At 42.0% G+C, this 19,666-nt stretch overlaps 1 protein-coding gene and 1 long non-coding RNA gene across 11 annotated transcripts in view; one reads left to right on the top strand and one right to left on the bottom strand.

The window, feature by feature from the left end:
- Positions 1–19,666, bottom strand: part of RAD51B (RAD51 paralog B) — a 401,339-nt gene that overhangs the window by 295,508 nt on the left and 86,165 nt on the right. The gene's annotated exons all lie outside the window — the stretch shown is intronic.
- LOC125426749 lies at positions 733–18,138 on the top strand. The gene is made up of 3 exons (XR_007243568.1): positions 733–851; positions 10,661–10,775; positions 17,934–18,138. It is a non-coding gene; the product is annotated as an uncharacterized LOC125426749 (long non-coding RNA).

The raw sequence follows: 19,666 nt of genomic DNA, 5'->3' as shown, positions 1-19,666 counted from the left end.
TAACTAAGGACAGTTTTGGCTTGGAGGAAGCTTTTTTTTTGTACACATCTGACCTTAAAACTCATCCTACACAAGTACATCTATATTATAAAAGTACTGAACCACTCAAGATGCTGACAGTGCAACCCTACACAGAGCTAGTCCAGTCTAAGCTCACAGAAATCTCATAGGAATAATTGCACAGGATTGCACTACACAGGCTCTTTTCCTTCTCTTATAGTAGTTCAGCTGCTGGCCACCTTAAAATTGTGATAGGACATTTACTGAGTACAACCAACTTGAAGTAGAACCTACTGTAATCCATTTTATGTAAAATGGCTCATATGAAACATTATGTAAAATGGCTCGTATGAAACAGTTAGGTTTCTAGATGATATTTCAGGACACTAAAATAACTTGTCGATATGCTCTGCCCCAGTCACCTCGTGCGTGTCCATTGTGTTAGTCAAGTGGTAACAAGAATTCACTTCCAGTGCTGTGTTCCGCTCTACTTTACTTAAAAAGTCTATGTCCTGCTAAAATTTAAGAAACTTGAAAAAAACATTGGTGCACTTCCTTGTAACTGCTGCTCTCCTGTGCAGGCATGCATGGGACTGTGAAGGCACAAGCTGGCTACAGAAAATGATTAGAAGGCTTCCAGAAAGTTTCGCGCTCTTGGCACACTCTCCACTTTCCTATATGGAGCTGAGAGAAGGCTGGTTTCCTGCCCAAATGGACACTTGAAGGAGGTAGGGGGAGTGCTCCTCCCTCAATTCTCTTTTTCATCATGGAAGAGTATCAAGAAGGGCAAATGGAGGTCCACAGCGGGGAAAGGAGGAAGGGATGTGTGCCTCAAAGAACCACAGTTACAAGTAAGTACAACTTTGTTTTCATTGTTGTGTCTTCTATGCATCATCCTTTGAGGATGGAGAGGTGTGCCTGCTAAACATCAGTGAAGTCCTCAGAAGATGGTGGATATCTAGACTAGTATGGACAGCACAGTTCAACTTCAACTCCAAAAATAAGCCCTAGTTACAGATTCTCCGGCGCAGCTGATCTGGTCATGTGGGGGGCACAAAATCATGGGGGGAAAATAAGACATTCCCTGAAAATGAGCCCTAACGCATCTTTTGGAGCAAAAGTTAATATAAGACCCTGTCTTATTTTCGGGGAAACATGGTAACATCTGTACTGTACCAACTGCACAGGTTACCAGTGGAATTCTGGATTATGTTCAAGGTTTTGGTTTTGGCCCTGGCTCCAGACTGGCAGAAATCTTTGTTGGCTGTCACTGTGTGGGACCTGTGTGGGTCCTGTGGGACCTTACTCAATTTTGCAGAGCCTGTAAGACTGAGATGTTCCACTGGGCTTTTGCTTGAGGCTACCCATTAGTCCACATCATCCATCTGAACCCAGCCTCCTAAAATTTTAAATTACCAGCTGGCATTTTTATAGGACTATCCTCTATCTCCTCCCCCCACCCGGCATAAATTTTTACAGGAAAAAAAGAGATAAAATAGGGTTGTGGGGTGATGTTAAGCTTATTGAAATAGCCATCTTGAGATAGATACATAATTGTTAGAAGTATGTTATTTAGTATTAGAATGTTTATGTTTTAATTTGTGAGCCACCCTGAGCCTAGCTTCAGTAGGGATGGGCAGGGTAGAAATATAATATAGTAAAATTAATAAATCACCAAAAATATGGGAGCAGAAAAAGGTCAGTACCGAGCTATTTCCAAGGAAGGGAGCTATTTCCAAGGAAGGGACCAGAAGGAACTTCCTAACCATAATAGAAGTGTACAGCTAAACTCCCAGAGCACTGAAAATTTCCTAACATAGGTAAAGCACATACATTTAATGTGAGATACATTCAAGGCAGTTGGAGCAGGGACAATCATTGTCAGAATATCGTACCTGGAAAACAAAATATCCAAGGAATACTGCACCATATCAAGCCCTGTACCATGGCCACTTTAATCTACAAAACCAGCATAATTTACCTGTACAGCAATTTAATGAAGACCTGACTGTAAATTTAAAGAAAAGCTACATATTTATACATGAAAGTAATTATACATTAAAATTCTTGATACTTTGTTTAAACTTTGCAGGACATTTAAAAAAATACTACAAATTACCAGTACATTGCACATTCAAAATACATGGAATAAGGATATGGTGTAAACTTTCACAGTCGGTTGGTCTTTCTTCACTGTATATGCTATGTTCCCCACTTCCACATCCTCTTTCTCCCAATCACTGCCAACCACCCCTGTGCTCTTTCCCTCTGCCCTTTTATCCCCTGGCCTCCTCTCAGCCTCTCCACCTCCAGCCCTTAACCAGCCCAGGCCACGCCCCCCTCTTCCCAGCCAGGCGTGGCCTCCTCCTGTGTCGGCCCAGTGGGGGTGAGCCTCCTCAGGTGCCTGTTGTCTCACCCCCAGTCTTGCTGCCAGATCTTCTAGTGAGTCTTGCTCAGCTCACCCACCACAGCTGGTGCTGTCGGCAGCTGTGCAGAGCAGTAGTGAGGTTTGGGCTTCCCCATCAGCTGCAACCTTCTGGCTGGCCCTGCACCTGCGGGCACATTGTCCGCCCTGTAATCGGCCGGGGAGGCTGGCAATGGTGAGCGGCTGCCCCCCCTCCTGTCCCAGTGAGTCTGGGGGGGGTGCCACGGCAGTCGGGGCAGTCTGGGGACGGAGCTGCCCCCGCCCCCGGACAGTATTAGATTTTTTAAGGGGGAAAAGTTGGCCCTCACTCCTCTTCATCCAAATCCAAAAAGATATTGTCCTGGGTTTAAAGTATTAACTTGGATCCTGTGGATCTTTTTGAGCTATATTGCTTTAGTTAGCTGTTCATGATTTTCCATGGACCTTGTCATATTCTAAAATAAATTCTGATTAACTTGCTTAGCACGGAAGCTAGCTCATTCTGTTCTATTCCCATACATCACAGAAGTGCAAGATAGAACATAAACTTTTAGAAAATTCAAATCGATATTTCAGTGCTACCAACTCAGCATGATACATCCCTCTTGGGCTTCCTTTTTGCACAGAATCAAGCAATGTCAACTCTGGATGGACTTAAAATAATGTCCCTGGTCTTGTATGAAGTGCTGCTCATCATCCAATGTTGAGTCAAACTGCCATATTATAAATGGAAGGCAAAGCGTGTCACACTTCAAACTACCACACTCACAATTTGTCATTTCAATAGCAGATCCTCTAAAAGTTTGTGTAACATTATGCAATATGTCTGGAGACGGGGCTCTTTCCCATCCCGGACTGCAGCCACGACCGCCTCAGGGATGCACGACCACCCATCCCCAAACCCAGAGCCCCCCCTATGGTGACAACCTACTGAAGGGCATGGGGAGGAGGAAGAGACAGTCCTGTCCTCACAGTCACCACCGAAGCAGATTGTCCTGCCCTTGTCTGCCAGACGAACCTCCACTGTCTCTTGCATGAATGGGCAGAGTGGAGTTGGGCTGTTCTGTTGTGACTGTGATGACCCTTCGGGCACGCAGAGGACAGTGGCCATGATATGAGAGCAGGCCCATCTTCTGGGTGGGGACTTGGCCACACCCAACCCTTAAACATGGAGGTGGGCCAATCAGTTGGGCACCCAGTCAGCAGCTGGGGGAGCTCGATAGATGCCAAATGGCCAAATGGGAGATTGGAAGACAGGGATGGAGGCAGGAAAGGAGAAGGGAGGGAAGAAAAGAATGGGAGAGACCAGGCGGAGGGGAGGAGGAGTTTGGCTTTGCAGGCTTTCTGGTACAAACCGCTCCCAAGAGAACAGGGACAAGGACGAGGGGAACAGCACTCGTGGAGGGGTAGGAAAACTGGCACAAGCCCCCCTTGGAGAGAAGGTGGAGGAGGTGCAACATCACACAATACATATCTGTAATGGATAACTGTATTACCTTTACAGAATGCCTTATATCAAAAAGTAAAATGTTCACTGAAATTGAACACATACAAATATTATGCTTCGCTACTTTTCCCTGGAACGATACCTCATTTTGAAGACATACTCTCAGTATGACTAAGGAGACACATTAAGATCCACACATTATATAGAGAAAGCAGGGTACAGAAATGGGCAGGCAAGAGAGTTGGGGGATGGGGAGGGACCAGCAAGCACCAGATGCTATGCAGTCACCACATCTACAAAGATCTTTCTCATAAGCCCTGCTATGGTGCTTTTACCTTCAGAGGGGACATATGTAGGGTTGCCAACTTCCAGATGTAGCTGGAGATCTCCATCAATTACAACAGATCTCCAGCCATCAGAGATCAGTTCACCTGGAGAAAATGGCCACTTTCAAAGTCAGGATCTATGGCATTATACCCCATTGAAGTCCCTCCCTGTCCTTCTCAGGCTCTGTCCCCGAAATCTTAAGTACCCATTCTCTCTGTGTACCAAATATAGGAGTACATTGCTTTATTTTATTTCAAAAACCCACCAAAGTCTTTGTCACATAAGAAGTCGTTTCACTGATCCCAACCCTGATCACCAACACAGATCTATTTGCATATTTAAAAGCCAACCTGATTTGTCCTAAAGAAAGGGGGCAAAGACTGGCACATTTCAGAGGGCTGGGAGCACAAGCTCAAGAACAAATGTAAGACTATAAAGGTGAGCAATAAGCAGCATTTGCCCACCAACTCAGTTACAGCCCATCTGTATAAGCATATTTCTGCACACGTTCTCAGCATTCAATGGACAAGCTCCCTTTTGAAACCAAAGACCAGAGTAGGGAATTCAGCAGAGGGAAGACCAAAATGCACTTCCCGAAGGGTGGGAACTGAAGAGCAAGGACTGAACACTGTTCTGCAGACAAAGCAAGGAGTGAGAAAGCCTAAATACCTCTGATTCACCAGATCTGATTTTATTGCTTGCTTTCCTGAGAACCAAATGCAGAACAGCTATATGCTAACTTCATTAAAAATGCTATGTGATACAACATTGGAATTTCTGCCATACTGGAAGAAAAACAACAACACATGCCTCAATCTATGCTATTTTTCAAAGATCATCAAAGCAAGTATCAACTAGAAAACAAGTTTTGGCATTTTAGAAATTAATAATACAAATCCCCTTAGCTATTGGCTTTTGCCCAGGATTTTGTAGGAGATCTGACAAACTGAAATGTACTTGACATTCTGCCCACAAATGATGCCACAATTTAAGTTCTGAATAAGTTTCTCCTGGTTCCTGGTAATTTCGTACACATGCAATCAGGAGGTTTGTCCTTGTGGTACTTTTATCTGTTTTCACATGAAAATACAGGGGTTGGCAATTTTCATCCAAACTCTATGTAATATAAGACACTTTTAGAACTCTAAATCATCCTAGACTTTGCCATAAAAATATTTATAGCCCATGTGGGTCAGTGAAGGCCAGCAGTCTGCCAAAGGTGATATGTAGTATTATGCTGGAGTCCTGGCACAGAAAATATACTGCTTCCTTCATGTCCACTTTGTGCCTTTTGAAGAAACTCTCCACTAAAGAGGCTAGCCTGCAGATGAGAATGTTCCCAGATGGAATCCTGCTACAACAGCATCATTTCCAGAAAAAAAACCTGCTTCTTTACATTCTGGCGAGTTACATGGAATGAATGTGTTTAAGAATTCACAAACCTCAGCTGCTTGCTCATATTTTAATTTAACAGGATTGTAACTTCAAACAAACAAACAAAGATAAGTCACACGTATGCACCCTTTCTTGATTTTTACATTGTTGGGGTTTTAGGAAAATATATTATTTCATGCATTGTAGGGTTAGGTCTTGGTTTCTCTGCCATTTGACATGGCTTAGGAAACAAAATTCCCACAGAGATTCAATTCCAAACCTAGATGGAAGAGTAAACTATGGTTGACCTCTATAACAGACCACTAAACCCCCAAGAAACAGCTTCTTCATGTGTTCCGGCAATGATGTAGATAGGAAATCTGATGACAGCTGAAATGCCAGATGACTCTGTGGAAGGAAAGGACTGTCAGCTGTTTCCCAAAGACATCAATGATTGTGGGAGTTTCCATAAAGTTTCAGGCAATGACATGCTTTGGGTGGAGACAAGCAATCATATTTTGTAACGAGTGAAGACAGAATTCTGCAAAAATCAGCAAGAATGGAAAAGCTTAAAAGGGAGGAAATTAACACAATATTTTGAAGTTGGAACAGAGCTAGAGTGTTTTAATGTGTATATTAATAAACCTCCTTGGCTAGGATTTTTTTTTCTGTTCAAGCTGGCTGGTTTCAACTATGAACAAGACCCACAGAAGAAAAATAAAACCTTATTATTAGATTTTCAGATTCTGCAGTGAGAGCTCAGCTTAATTTTTACATATTTTAATTTGTGTCAAAATTTGAACATTAATTTCCATGAAACATTATTATTTGTGTTTCTTCCAATACTTAGACATTAACCACAGCTTAGACAGAATTATGAAAAACCCCTGAAGAAACACATGACTTGACTCTAGGGATAAGGGTTGTTTGGACTCTTTGAATCCAATAGTCCACAGAGATATAGGCTAGGAAAGAACCAGGCCTCAGTGCTCGAAGCCAGTTGTAGGAAACTGAGCACTACCCAACTGAACAAGCTATCTGAGACATTTTTCAACAGCTCAGCTAAACCTTAGGCTGGTACCTTTTTCATACGAAGACTTTGCCTGGCCCAAGCAGTCAGTGACATTCCTGTTCAAACCCTATTTAAGGATTCACAGAGGAGTAATGGACTACAGGCTGCCACAGAGGATTCACAGTTCCTTTGTCCTCGAGACTGCAGAGCTTCCTTGATCTCTGCCTTGTGAGCTAGCTCAAATTAGCCTTTTGGGGACTATAGCATACTTCCTCCAATTTCCAGCAGTTGGAAGGAAAATGTTCAAAAGCACACCAAAATGCAGAAGAATAATATACAATCAATAAGTATTTTGGCACAGTATGAACTAAACAAAATTTCTCTTGTTTGGATATGGTAATGTCTGGACCTGTCCCAAACTGAGATGGAAGGAAGACTTCAAGCCTCACTGCCAGCAGAGATGCTGAGAGAGGCAATATAATCCCCTAATTTACGACTGCAGGATAGTTCCCAATTTACTCTTGGCAACCCACTGGTCCTCACTGACCCCTTGTGACTATACTTGACCTTTTACTTCTCTGTCTGTTTGCCCTTCTTCTTTATTACTTCCTTGCATTCTGAGTCTACCACCACCAAATGATCTACATAGCATTTACCTACTCTGTGATAATCCATGTCTTCAGACTGCCTTTCTGTCTAACATCTGTGAAGACCTACCCTTACATCTAGACCCGTCCTTAGCTTTCCTGTTGTACTCTGTGATGCTCTTTGAATAAGCAAGTATTGCTGAGACATGAGTATGTCCAGCAATATGGAGTGGACTGGTCTGCCTATAACAAAAGCAAACATGGGCTGGAATCCTCATCAATTAGACATATCAAATGTCAGAGAGAGAGAGAGAGAGAGAGAGAGAGAGAGAGAGAGATGTTATTTTCTGATTGGGACTGTATAATACACTAACCTTAACTGCATCAGTTTATTTTATTTATGTATTTGATTTATAGTTCATTTTAGTCCATTATCAACTACTTGAAAGAGATGTGGATGGAAGCCAAACATGAAGGATCAAATGAGCTGAGACAAGAATCCCTAAAACCTAAAGAGTTCAGAGTTTTATAAAAGAAGAAAAAGATCAAGTGTGTCAAAAGCTGCTGAGAGATCAAATAGATAGAACAACAGAATAGGGGCCCTTGGATTTAGCAGCTAGGAGGTCATTGGTGATTTTACCAGGAACTGTTTCGGCAGAATTAAAAGGACAGAACCCAGACCAAAAGGGGGTCAAGGGAGCAATCGGAGGAGAAAAATGTATTACAGTGGGTGGAGACCACCCATTCAAGTAACCTAGAGACAAAAGTAAGGAGGGGCAAGTGATGTTTGGGGGATGAAAAAAAACAATTGCAAGTTTGAAAGCTGTGGGAAAGTGAAAAGTTGATGACATGCAGCAAAAAAGGGAAGATGGTTGCATGTTGGAAGATAAAAGTGGACAGGGCAAAGAGAGCCAATGCAAGAAAAGGAACAGCACATTTCATCAAAGGAAGAATAAAGTAATTTTTTAAAAAAGAGACAGCAGAAGTGGGGGAAGGATATTTATTTACACTATATTCAAGTTAACTTTGGTGTTCTGAAAGAAATTGTGATCTTGAACAGAAATAGATTAAGAGAATGATGAACAGAGAGCTATTGAAAAATTAGTTTAACAAGACTGCCTTAAATAAACTACTTTTATTTAAATGCATTTGTTATACATGTGTAGTGCTAGCATTAGGGGTGCATGTTGAAAAAAAGTTTCGTTATAATTCTAGATCTAGGCTGAAGCGGGAGGTGGGAGGGCATATTCCCATTATTGCTTATTTTGGGAATTACTGTTTCAGGATTCAAATTCATGTAATTTTGGTATTTGGGACCATTGTTTTCCTATGGGGAAGGGATATGAGGGTCTCTGTGGCAATTGTTTATAAAAGTGCAACTAAAAATGCAACTAAAGCCATTCATATTAATATCCCCATCCCCCAAGTTTTAAGTGAATTGGGCCAAAGAGAGAAATTTAGATCTCACAGCACACTTTCCACTGATTCCAAAATGGAAGTACAGAAAGCACTGTCTGTCTGTCTGTCTGTCTGTCTGTCTGTCTGTCTGTCTATACCTACCTACCTACCTACCTACCTACCTACCTACCTACCTACCTACCTACCTACCTACCTACCTACCTACCTACCACCGCATCCATTGAAAACTGGACATTTGCCATCCTTCCATGTTCTCTTTCTGTCAGTCTGTCTTTATACAAATGACACAAAAAGTCTGTTAGGGACAATGGGAAAGAAAGGCTTGCCACCTAAACGCTCATTGGATATAATGGGAGCTATGAACGTCAATTGACTTGCATAGACTCCACTGAAATATGCTGCAGAATACAAAAGTGGTAATGAAAATATTGAACAGATTATGAGACACTTGACCTGGCCAGGGATGATAATCTCCAGAAAGGAATGATGATCCCTGGGACTGAAATCACTGCTCTGGGGGCATTCATTTTAGTTCCTGAGTAGTTCTTATGGTCCCAGAAACACCATTTCTTTTCCTGAGCATAGATCCCAGCCCCAGGGGCCATCATTCCACTTTGAAGGCTATCATTCCAGTCTCAGAGCAGTCAATCTGGGCCCAGAAACCAACATTACACTCTGGTGACTGTCATTCCAAGCCTAAGGCAAGTTTCACAAAATCATCAAAAGCTTTCATGCTTTTCTGGTTTTTGAGACCATGTTCTGGTAGTTTATGCTCCTAACATTTTGCCCGCATCTATGGCAGGCAGCTTCAGAGGCATGTCACATTAATATGAGTTTCTCTCTGGGGCACAGTATGGAGTGATTGTGTGATCGGGTATTTGTTTTGTCCACCTTACAGGTGGAGTTCATTTGCAGCTTCATTTGAATGTCTCTGTTGTTTGGTTCTGGTTTCTTTTAGTACTAGTAGCTAGGTTTTGTTGATTTTCAGACTCTGGCCGTTTCCGCACGGAGGCGGAAGCGGCTGGGTCGGCGCATTTCCGCATGGACGGTCCCAGAAAGAGCCGGGACGACGGCGTCACAAAGTGCTGTCACCCAGCCGACCCGGCATGTCCCCGGGCCTCCAGCACGTCGCCGAGGCCTGAGGACACGCCTCCCCGGCCCTGCGCGCCTGCTCCAGCGTCACAGGGCAGGTGTGTGTGTCCCCAGGCCTCAGCAACGCACCGGAGGCCCGGGGACAAGGTAAGTGCGGGGAAGGAGTGCGGGGGAGGCGCCTTGAAGCCGCTGCCGTTCGCACGGCAGCGGCTTCAAGCCGGCGTTCCTGGGAAAGTGCACTTCCCAGCGCACTCCAGAAACGCTGGCTTGGCGCCAGTCAGGCGCCGGTCGGGCGGCGCGGCTGCGATGCAGCTGCGCCCCCTGTGCGAATGGCGGCCTGGGGACGGCGTTTTTGCCGTCCGCAGGCCGCCATATTCCGCCCGTGCGGAAACGGCCTCTCTTTTTAAACTGTCGTGGTGTTTGTGGATTTCAACTGTGTAGTCTGACACAGTAGCTGTCAAAGTTTTCCAGAATTTCTGTGTCTTCAAATAAGATCCTATGTTAGACTCAAAACAACTAAAAATAACAACACAAAGATTGTTTTGGGGAGAGGGGTTTCATTATACCAACAATTCTGGATGTGTACCACCATTCTGGGATATCAAAAGAGTATTAAAACTTCCCCTCTTAGATAATCACAGACTCATAATTTCACTAAAGTAAACATGAGTTTATCCTTATAAGTACCCTCAACAGGGAACCACAGCCAATTTTCACTGACTTGTGTCTCTATAATACTTATTTGCCACATTTATCTATTTAGGCGCGTACTTTTTTTAAAAAACACCTTAGTGGTACACTTAAAATGCAATATGCAGAACATCTCAGTGAATGGTTGGCTAATGATGTTGTTTTAGCTGTAATATTTAATTTTTTTGTAACTGGTCTTTATGTCTTAATGTTGATATCTGTGCTTGAAGTGTGTCAGGCACTTTGTACAAAGAAGAAAAAAGTTAGATGTAAGGCATGAATGTGTAAATAAATATCATTTCCCAAAGGAAAAAGCTAAGGACTTAAGGAAGAGAGAGTCTTCAAAATAAGATGAAGGAAACCATCTTGTGGTATCCAGTGTGGAAAAGTATTCATTGAATCAGCTGACACAGCCTGTTGTGGGTAAGTAATATTCTGCCAATCCTCATATTCACTGAATGAGATTTGGTGAACTAAGAAACTGACCTTTAGATGTAACTATTCTGCCACCTAGTGATGCTTTTGTGGACAAATGTTACTGAACATTTAAAAAACAAAACCTAACAGAAAATGAGAAATAATGCTGAAGAAAAAAGCATTATGCATTAAACTTAAATAATTCATCCACCCTTCTTTTTACCTTTTTGCACAAAGCTGTGTTCAAGATTCACTTATTACACTGGATTATTCTCTCCAGTCTGACTATAATATCCCACAGTCCTAAAGAAATCAAAGGTGTTTGGTATGTGATATGCTTCAGTCTAGTTAGTAGATCCAAAACTTTCATAATGATGATAAAACACTGACTAATTTTGTTCGTTTTGCAACTCAATGTCCAATTAAAGCCATCTTACGCAACATATTCACAATGCCAACCGGCAGACAAGACACAATATTTCCATCCCCCAGAGATTTGGGAGACATGGCCCTATCTGGTTCTGGTGGGTTTTCCAGGCTGTGTGGCCGTGGTGTGGTGGATCTTGTTCCTAACGTTTGTCCTGCATCTGTGGCTGGCATCTTCAGAGGTAGACTTCCCTCTGTGATACACCTCTGAAGATGCCAGCCACAGATGCAGGCGTAACGTCAGGAACAAGATCCACCAGACCACGGCCACACAGCTCAGACAACCCACCAAAACCAGTTGAATCTGGCCATGAAAGCCTTCGACAATGGCCCTATCTATTCTAGCCTTATACTATTTGGGCTTTGAACCCTTTTTAAATTGCATTTTCTGATGTTCATCCCTCTTTGCCATGATTACTTTTGCTTTTACCACTCTGTTGTTTCATTGCCAAGGGACCTAGAATAAGAGGAGCTAGCACTATTAGCGGAAATGATCAAGACCCAACTTTATTTATTTAACAGATAAAGCTTTGAAGCAACCAAAGGCAAAACTCACCCCACACTTAATAACAGCACAGGCAACTGATGAGATGTGGAAGAGTCAAAACTCTAACAGTACATCTTTGCATTCTGGGTGAGGTTCTCCCTAGCTAGAAGCCCTAAGGTATAAGCAGTCAAGTTGTAGATCACCCAGGCTCCTCCTTGCAAAGCGTTTACTGATGCTCAAGGGAGGTGCATCATATCCTTCCCTCTACCCATGTCTTTAGATAGAAGATAATGGCACCCCAAGTGGTATCTATCTAAGTTCCATGAAGGCCTTCTAACCCTGAGGTCCTGTTCTGAAGAGATGCCTCTTCATCCCAGAGTGGGTCAGAGAGGCAGGGGGCCACAGGATGGAGTCTTAAATAGCCTCTTCCTCAGCTGCCCCCATGTCATTTGCTTGCCTGAAAGGGCATACTAACATCCTCAGACTCTCATCTATGGGCAAGGGAGGGAATTATTCCTTCCTTCCACGTTGTCATTGAGAAAGAACGTTCCTTGGGCTCTGGTCTGGCCTTTTAAAAAAGTTTGTACTACTTCATATAGAAAAGTATGTACTATTTCATACAGAAACAGCGCAACAAAATCTCTGAAACACCCTCCTAACTTTCTGAATCAAATTGGCTCTGCCCTAGTGTTCACGTCTAAAACAGAAAGCACTGGCATACAATACATTAATGGGTTAAATGAACCTATCTCTCATTTACAGCTCCATTAAAGGCTTGTTGTATGGTGTTAGTTTTGGCAGCTAACCACTGCTATCTAAAGTCAACATACGCCCTTTCTTCAGTCTTTGATTTCCAGCTGCCTGCTACAGACAACATTCTCACTTCCCTAAAGTAACACATCTATCATAGCTTCAAATTCCTACACAGGATCTGAAGAATTTCATTTCATCAAGCACACAGATTAGTTGTCAAGACAACCGGCTCTACATCCCACCTAAAGTATATCCTAAGGAAGCATTCTAGGAAATTCCAAGATGAAAATTTTGCAGAAAAACACAGACAGTCAGTTCACAAGACAGCATAATTGACCGACATGCTTTCCAGCAAGTTTACCAGCAGAATTGCAAAAAGGCAGGGGTGGATTTTCTTGTTGGACTACAAAAGTCTGTTATGGATTAATGTTCTTTATTATGTATTTTGTTTATTTTACAGCCATAAGTGACTTCTGTAAGCAGTTTTTAAAAAGCCACAAGAGATGCTTCAAAAGCTTTTATTACATTTTCTGAAATATTCAACCATGTAACATAAATTATTATGCTTTTACCAACAATCAGACTAGCTAGCTTGTTGCACCTAGACTCAGAGACATTAATTGACCTAAATACTTGCATGAGCTAGTTCATCTTTACATACAAGGACCCATATGTTTAACTCTAAGAAGAATCAACAAGTGAAGGACCAGCAAGGAATCATGAGGCAGAAAGGGCAGAAAAGATGAGAACATTTTCTGTTTTCCTCCATAAAACTTCATATAGCTATGGCAGTAAACTTAAAAGGCCCTGCACATACACCTCTCCCCTCCAGAAACAGCAGGACAGGGAAATGTCACTTTAAGATTGCAAAACGCAACATTGTTGTTTCAGAGGGGCAGCTTATATTGCCATTAAGTGTTGCCGTCCTCAAACCATATTTCCTATTCATGGTAGGAAGTACCCAGAAGGAGGGAAAAAAGAAAGTGGGAGGAAAACAACAAGAAAGGTTTTATTGAGAAGGTAAAAACCAATACTAACTCTCAGGTCTTCACAATGGCTCCACTGCAGAACTCAAAAAAATGGGTGGGAGCACCTCAGCTCAAAATGAAAAAAACTATTTCTTGTTTTAAATATGCAGTAAAGCTGTTAAGCTTCAACAATGACTATGCACACAAATCCAGGCATGAATAATGCTAAGAGTCTCAGTTGTAAACCAGGATCTCTTCAAGTAGAGGCTAGACAGTCATCTATTGAAACACTCTAACTTTAAACTTCCTATATACCGAGTAGAGAGTTAGCCTAGATGTGTGGAATGTAGGTCGAATCCTCAGTCAATTAATCACATGATGCTCACACGAAATATCCAGGTTTCAGCAAGAACTCCCCACTGTTCAACCACCGAAAACGGATTCATCCCGGTTCTGGCGATCCCGCTTCCCCATATCTCATGATTTTTTAAGAACCTGCATAAAAGTGCACCTTTTTAAAAAAACCTCGCAGAATCCAGATTGGTGGGGAGGTTCAGGGGTTGAATGTAGGTTTGTTTTCCCGCCGTTGTGAGTGATGTGGAGCCTTCCAGCCAATCAGAGCGCAGTGGGCTGTGCATGATTCGCACCCAGCCCTTTTTTTTGTTTCGCGCTAACGGAGGCAACATTAAAACATGGCTGCGTGGAATCGGGTTGCAGGTGTTCTTCGCGCCAACCGTTAACTTAAAATTGAACCTCCGTGCACGAAGCCGCTTTGCCTTGTAAACATAGCTTAGTCGCGAAGAAATCATTGCCACACTACACCTTGCAGGAAGCTGGGGAAGGGTGAAACTGCAATGAAAAGGTGCCATTTCTTTTGAAACCTGGTTCTATCCGGCTTTAATTTCTCAGAGGGGAAATGGCCGTAAATTGTTAGAAGTATAAGTCAAATCTTATTTCCATCAGGTATTCACTAGGTGGTCTCAGGGAAGTCACTCTTTCAGATTCAGCTCCCAGCTGGCAATACAAGAATAACAACACTCAATATCACACCAGGTTGGAATGGTCACTGAGACAATGTAGGTGAAGTACATTGACCTCTTGAAGTAAGTTTATTATTTCTCCTGTTATGGAACCAGCTGAAGTTTAAGAAAAACAAATAATAACAAAGGACTCTGTGAATGATCTCAGCCCACACAGAAGCATACTACTGAGGAAGTGGCATCTCCCAGTGTGGGTTTAAGATCTTTCACATTGCCCTTTATGAAGAATCTTACATGCATATTTGCTGCTCCAAGTCTCCTCATTCATCTTATCAGAGAAAGCTTTGAATGTCAAGTAGACAGCAAAACTGAAGGCAGAAAGCATGCAGAAACTGGCTCTAAGCCTCCTCCTCTTCTGCCATCCAGCTGATGGGGGGGGGGGCACCTCCATAGCCTCCCCCCCTTCCGAGCTGCTATCAGCTGCCACTGACATTGCTGTCTTCTTTCCCTTCCAGAAGTCACTTCCAGCAGTTCATCCCCACCCCCAGCCCTAGCAGTGCATCTTGAGAGTTGCTAGGCAATTGCACAGAAGACATCTAACATGCCAGCTTGAGGGGGCACCAGCTCCAGAGGGAGATTCATTCCCCCTCCCTAGATTGGGCTGCAATATCCTGTTATAAAGCACTGCAAGATCTCATATTTTCTTTAAGTGGAAGTGTTTTAACTCCCCGCACTTTAAAAAAAGTTTTAGATTTCGCTGCAAACCCAGAGGTTTTTCCCAATTTGCAAGCACATGTCACCATGGCCACATTTTGAAGATTTTTTGATCGGCACTCTGATGTCACGTTTAGAATTAGACATAAACATTTTGAAAAACATTCCAGTGAGTCAACAAAAGTTCTACTTGAAAGGCAAACAATTTAACCTCATGAATTTGGTTATGTTGTTAATTTTCAAAAAGTTAAACACATGAAACAAGATGCACCCCTGAACACTTGAGCTAATGTGACGAATATAGCCAGAAACATAGTGCTGACTAACAGATAATGGAAGATGATTCTGTAAGCAACAATCAGGGCTGGCCTGGTCTCTCAGCTAAACATGTTAAATAATGCCAGAGATTATAGCCTTCAGAAGCAGCCCAACCCATCTGAATAGATAACACGTGTCTAAGCCCGGGGGCAAGAAGTGTCTGAGAATATCAAGAATGTGTAAGGTGGATTCCACATAGCATAATAATAATGGATTACAGCCATTATTTTTGAATCAGGGTCTATTTTATTCCGTTTTTGTCCTTCGCATGGGGGCCCGTTTTCCATAAAGGAAACAATCTGTTTTCTTTCTGCCCCTTTGAACGAACCCACTGTTTTTTTACAATGCAAATGCGCAAGCGCAAACATCCCATTTTTCCTGCGTTCTGATTGGCTGTCACATCACCACAGTCCCCCTACTGCCCACTCCTGCCTTCTGCTACGGGTTTCAATTGGAAAAGAATCTACAACAACCCCAGGAGCCCAAGCAGGATCTCCTCCTCCCATTTCTCTAATGTGGGGAAAAAGTTTAGAGCTTTGAAACCACAACACATGTAAACATGAAGATACAGCCCCTCCCCTTAACGATGTGATATACAAAATAATAAAATCTGTCCAAAAAGGGAGCAAAGCAGTATGTCCCATCAACATCCAAAGGTATGCATCTACCTAGCTACGTGCTCTGAGCACTCAAAAAATAAAAAGGAAAGGAAACAGGGCCTGTTTGTTGTGAATCCATTGCTGTACACATTTGGGTGAAATGGTGCTCACAGTCACTGTCAAGGGGAGAAAACGTGCTTGCGAGACATTTCTGAAAAGGCGGGCTATCATACCGGTCAGTAGGTCAGCAGAAATGAAACTGACATGACAAAAGGTAGGAGAACGGGCAGTGGGGTGGGAAAATTAAGTGGTTGGGTGTCCATGCCGTGCCCTCGGTAGTGCATCCAACCTAGGATTTTTCAAAAACATTGTGATTTTGCTTTTTTTTTAAAAAAATGGCTTTAGGGGGATATAATGGGTCAATCCCTCTTTGAGGAAGGGACCTATGAGAAGTTCTTCCCCAAACTGGGATATTTCCCTTCATTAACCTGTTATATTCCTATTGTGCAGAATCCATCTAACTAAACAGAGAAGTAAAGATAGTTCAAAGATGGGGTATATTGATTGAGGCCTATAGTCTAGAGGTATCAAAAGCTTATAATCATTTTTATATCCTTGAAAAGTTGTACTAATAACACTTTTTATATCTTAAGAACTCTTGTCACTAACCATGAGTGTGAGCCCTTATCAGGTAGGACAACTAGGTATGGTTGGAAGATTATTTTGAAAACCTACAAATACTGGAAACTGAATTGACCTACAACATTATTCTTCAAGATGTGCCTTGTCTGTAATCACCTTATTTTTAATAAGAAATAATAGTTGCCCCATAGTTATGTAAAATAAATAGATGGTTACATGCTCAACAGTCTAAACGTTAGTTTAAATTATCATGTTTTAATAAAAATAGTAAAGGCAATCTAGTAACATTATTACCTGTGTACTTTACCTAAAAAGGCAAATCCTGCCAGCAGATTTATGATTTGAACTAACTAGACACCTAGGGCTTCTTAAGTACATGTCTTTATCTGAATCAGGCCTGAGCAGAATCATCTGCAACAGTAATTTCACATAATCAATACATCTGTTAACTGCATCAAAGGTAAAGAAATAATTTTCACTATAAAGAGTTCAGTATACTTCTTTTCCTGGAAAGGTTTTTCATGTGGCCGCCCTTTTCTGGCTTCTTCCCTATGATTTCTTGTTTTCTTTTTCTTCCTTCATGAAGAACTAGAACTGTCAGACCCACTATGGTGAAAACAGCAGCTATTTTGAGAGTTGTACTACTTTTCTTCTCTTCTTCAAATGCTAATGTTTCTGTTCTTTCCCTCTGCAGGATGGTAACACACAATCATGCAACAGAAATACTGTCAGTGGGAAGAGGGCAGGTGACCTAGTCATGCATTCTCATTCAGAAAGGAAGCATGATTAAAATCAGAACACAAAAACCAAATAAACTACTACACAAAACTACTCTAGATTGTGTATCAGTTTAAGAAATATCTGTCAAATATGACCGATAAAGACATGATAAAAACATGAGGAAAAGTGGTATGTCTAATTCCATATATTTTCCTTCGTTTGCTGAATTCTACAAAAATTACAACTTAAAGTTGTAAGCTGCTGGGTCCTTGTAAAATTTCCTTGTAGTAAAAGCCATAAAACGAAACTGAGTAATGAATATATGTTCCAGATGAGGTGGAGCTTTGAAAAATAAACGTCATATTGTATATTTTAAAAAAAACCATTTCTGTTTTGAAACCATGACTACATCACTGTAGCCCCCTAGCAAGACACTCTGAAGAGATACCATTGTCAAAAAGTCTAATTTCCCTATTAACTGTCAATGTTTCTTTGTGTGATCTATTCTGGCTGGTCTTGAAGCACAATGAGCAAACATATGGAACTATTTCTTTCAGAATTTCATCAGAAAAGTTATGAAAAAGGCTAAACGTGATCAAGAGATGCAGAACTGGCAATGCATGTGAAAGTCAAAATGAAGTATTTGGGAAAACTCCGGGTTTTCACAACCTGAAAAAATCTGAATCCTTTGCTAATTTGTTTTCTGATTTTGTGATAAAAGAACACACCAAAGATTATTATTTATTTTGACAGAACATCCGTAAGTGCAAATGTCCTAGAAAAAATTAAAATTAAATTAAAATTACTGAAGTTTTTTCCTGAATGTAAGTGTCAGTTTGTCACCTTATCCACCTTTTTCACATACACACTCCCTGAATCGGAGCTGGTCATTTGTAGCCTCTGAAGCTTTCCTTAGATAGAAATTATTCCTAAATCAAAGGATACTTAGGCTAGGAAAAGGTACCAAACCAAGCAGAGTGGCAGAATACAATGAAAGATTCAGGATTCTGACCCTACTATTGCCATGTGTCTTTGTGCAATTCCCCTTAATAAGCAACACCTTGGCTGTTTTGAAACATAAAAGTCAGAATTTGTTCATAATGTAAACGAGCATGAAATGCTCAAACTCATGTTTTCCCTCCTCCGCTTCCCATCAAGCAGCACACTAAATATTTCCTGTTTTATGAAGACTGATTTCAAATGGGATTCTAAACTATAGCTGCTTGCACACAAAGTGGGGGGTGGGGGTGTTCACATTGATCATGTTACTTGCATGGTTGTTTGTCATTGCTCCCTTGCAATAGAAATTCCAGATGCACAAGGATAATCTGTTTTCCCACTATAGTTTGCCTTGCCCAGAGCTGTAACAAATTCTCTTCTGCCTCTCTGTTGAAGAACCTCTTCACATTGCAATTCCCACCCCCACCCCCCACCAAAGAACTGATTTTTCGCCACATTGAGTAAGGCAATAGGGCCAATTCCCTGCCCCCGCAAGCAAATTGACTCCCTCTGTGTCAAAGAATCTCCATGCATTCTAGACTGAATAGTTAGTTCAAGCACCACAATGAGTGTGGATGTTTTCTTTGGTTATGCGAATGACAGTAAGCCATGAGTCCCTCACCAACGCACTCGTCTATTTCAGTCACACAAGCTTTCTGGATTGCTAACAAACTTCTGTTATATTTATCCCTCCCCAAAATACTGAAATGTATATGAGAATGATTGAAAAGCACACACACATGACCAGAGGCGTAGCTGGGCCACACACACACTCCCCCCCACCCACACATCTTAGTTCAGCCTGAAAGTGCAGGCTGGGAAAAAGTGGCCTGTTCACTTGAGGCTGAAAACAGCCTGGTGGGAACTACACTTCCCAGGAGACCCTGGGGCTTGTTTTCAGCCTCAAGTGAACTGGCCCCTTTTTCCAGCCTGCACTTTCAGGCTGAACTAAGGTAAGTGTGGGAAGGGAGCCACAGGGGGTGGGGCGATTTTCTACCCCCCAGGTGTGCACCTGGTGCAATGCAAACCCCCCCCCCCCCCAGTAGCTCTGCCTCTGCGTATGACTTTGTATTTTGTAGTTTGGCAATAGTGTGTGAACTTGATCAGTGCACCAAAACATGAAAAAAAAAATCATGTGACAACATGAGGGAGGGGGAAATGAAAGGTGACTTCCTTTCCATTGAAATGAAAAGCATGCCTTTAGTTCTGTCCATGTTGAAAAGATTACCCAATAGTAGCATGGCAAGATTTTTTCTGGACTTTTAAAAAAGCATTTCTTTTAGAGAGAAAA

Source organism: Sphaerodactylus townsendi, linkage group LG02, assembly GCF_021028975.2.
Source record: "Sphaerodactylus townsendi isolate TG3544 linkage group LG02, MPM_Stown_v2.3, whole genome shotgun sequence".
In the NCBI taxonomy this organism is placed as follows: Eukaryota; Metazoa; Chordata; class Lepidosauria; order Squamata; family Sphaerodactylidae; genus Sphaerodactylus; species Sphaerodactylus townsendi.
This window is presented reverse-complemented; position numbering and strand designations above follow the sequence as displayed.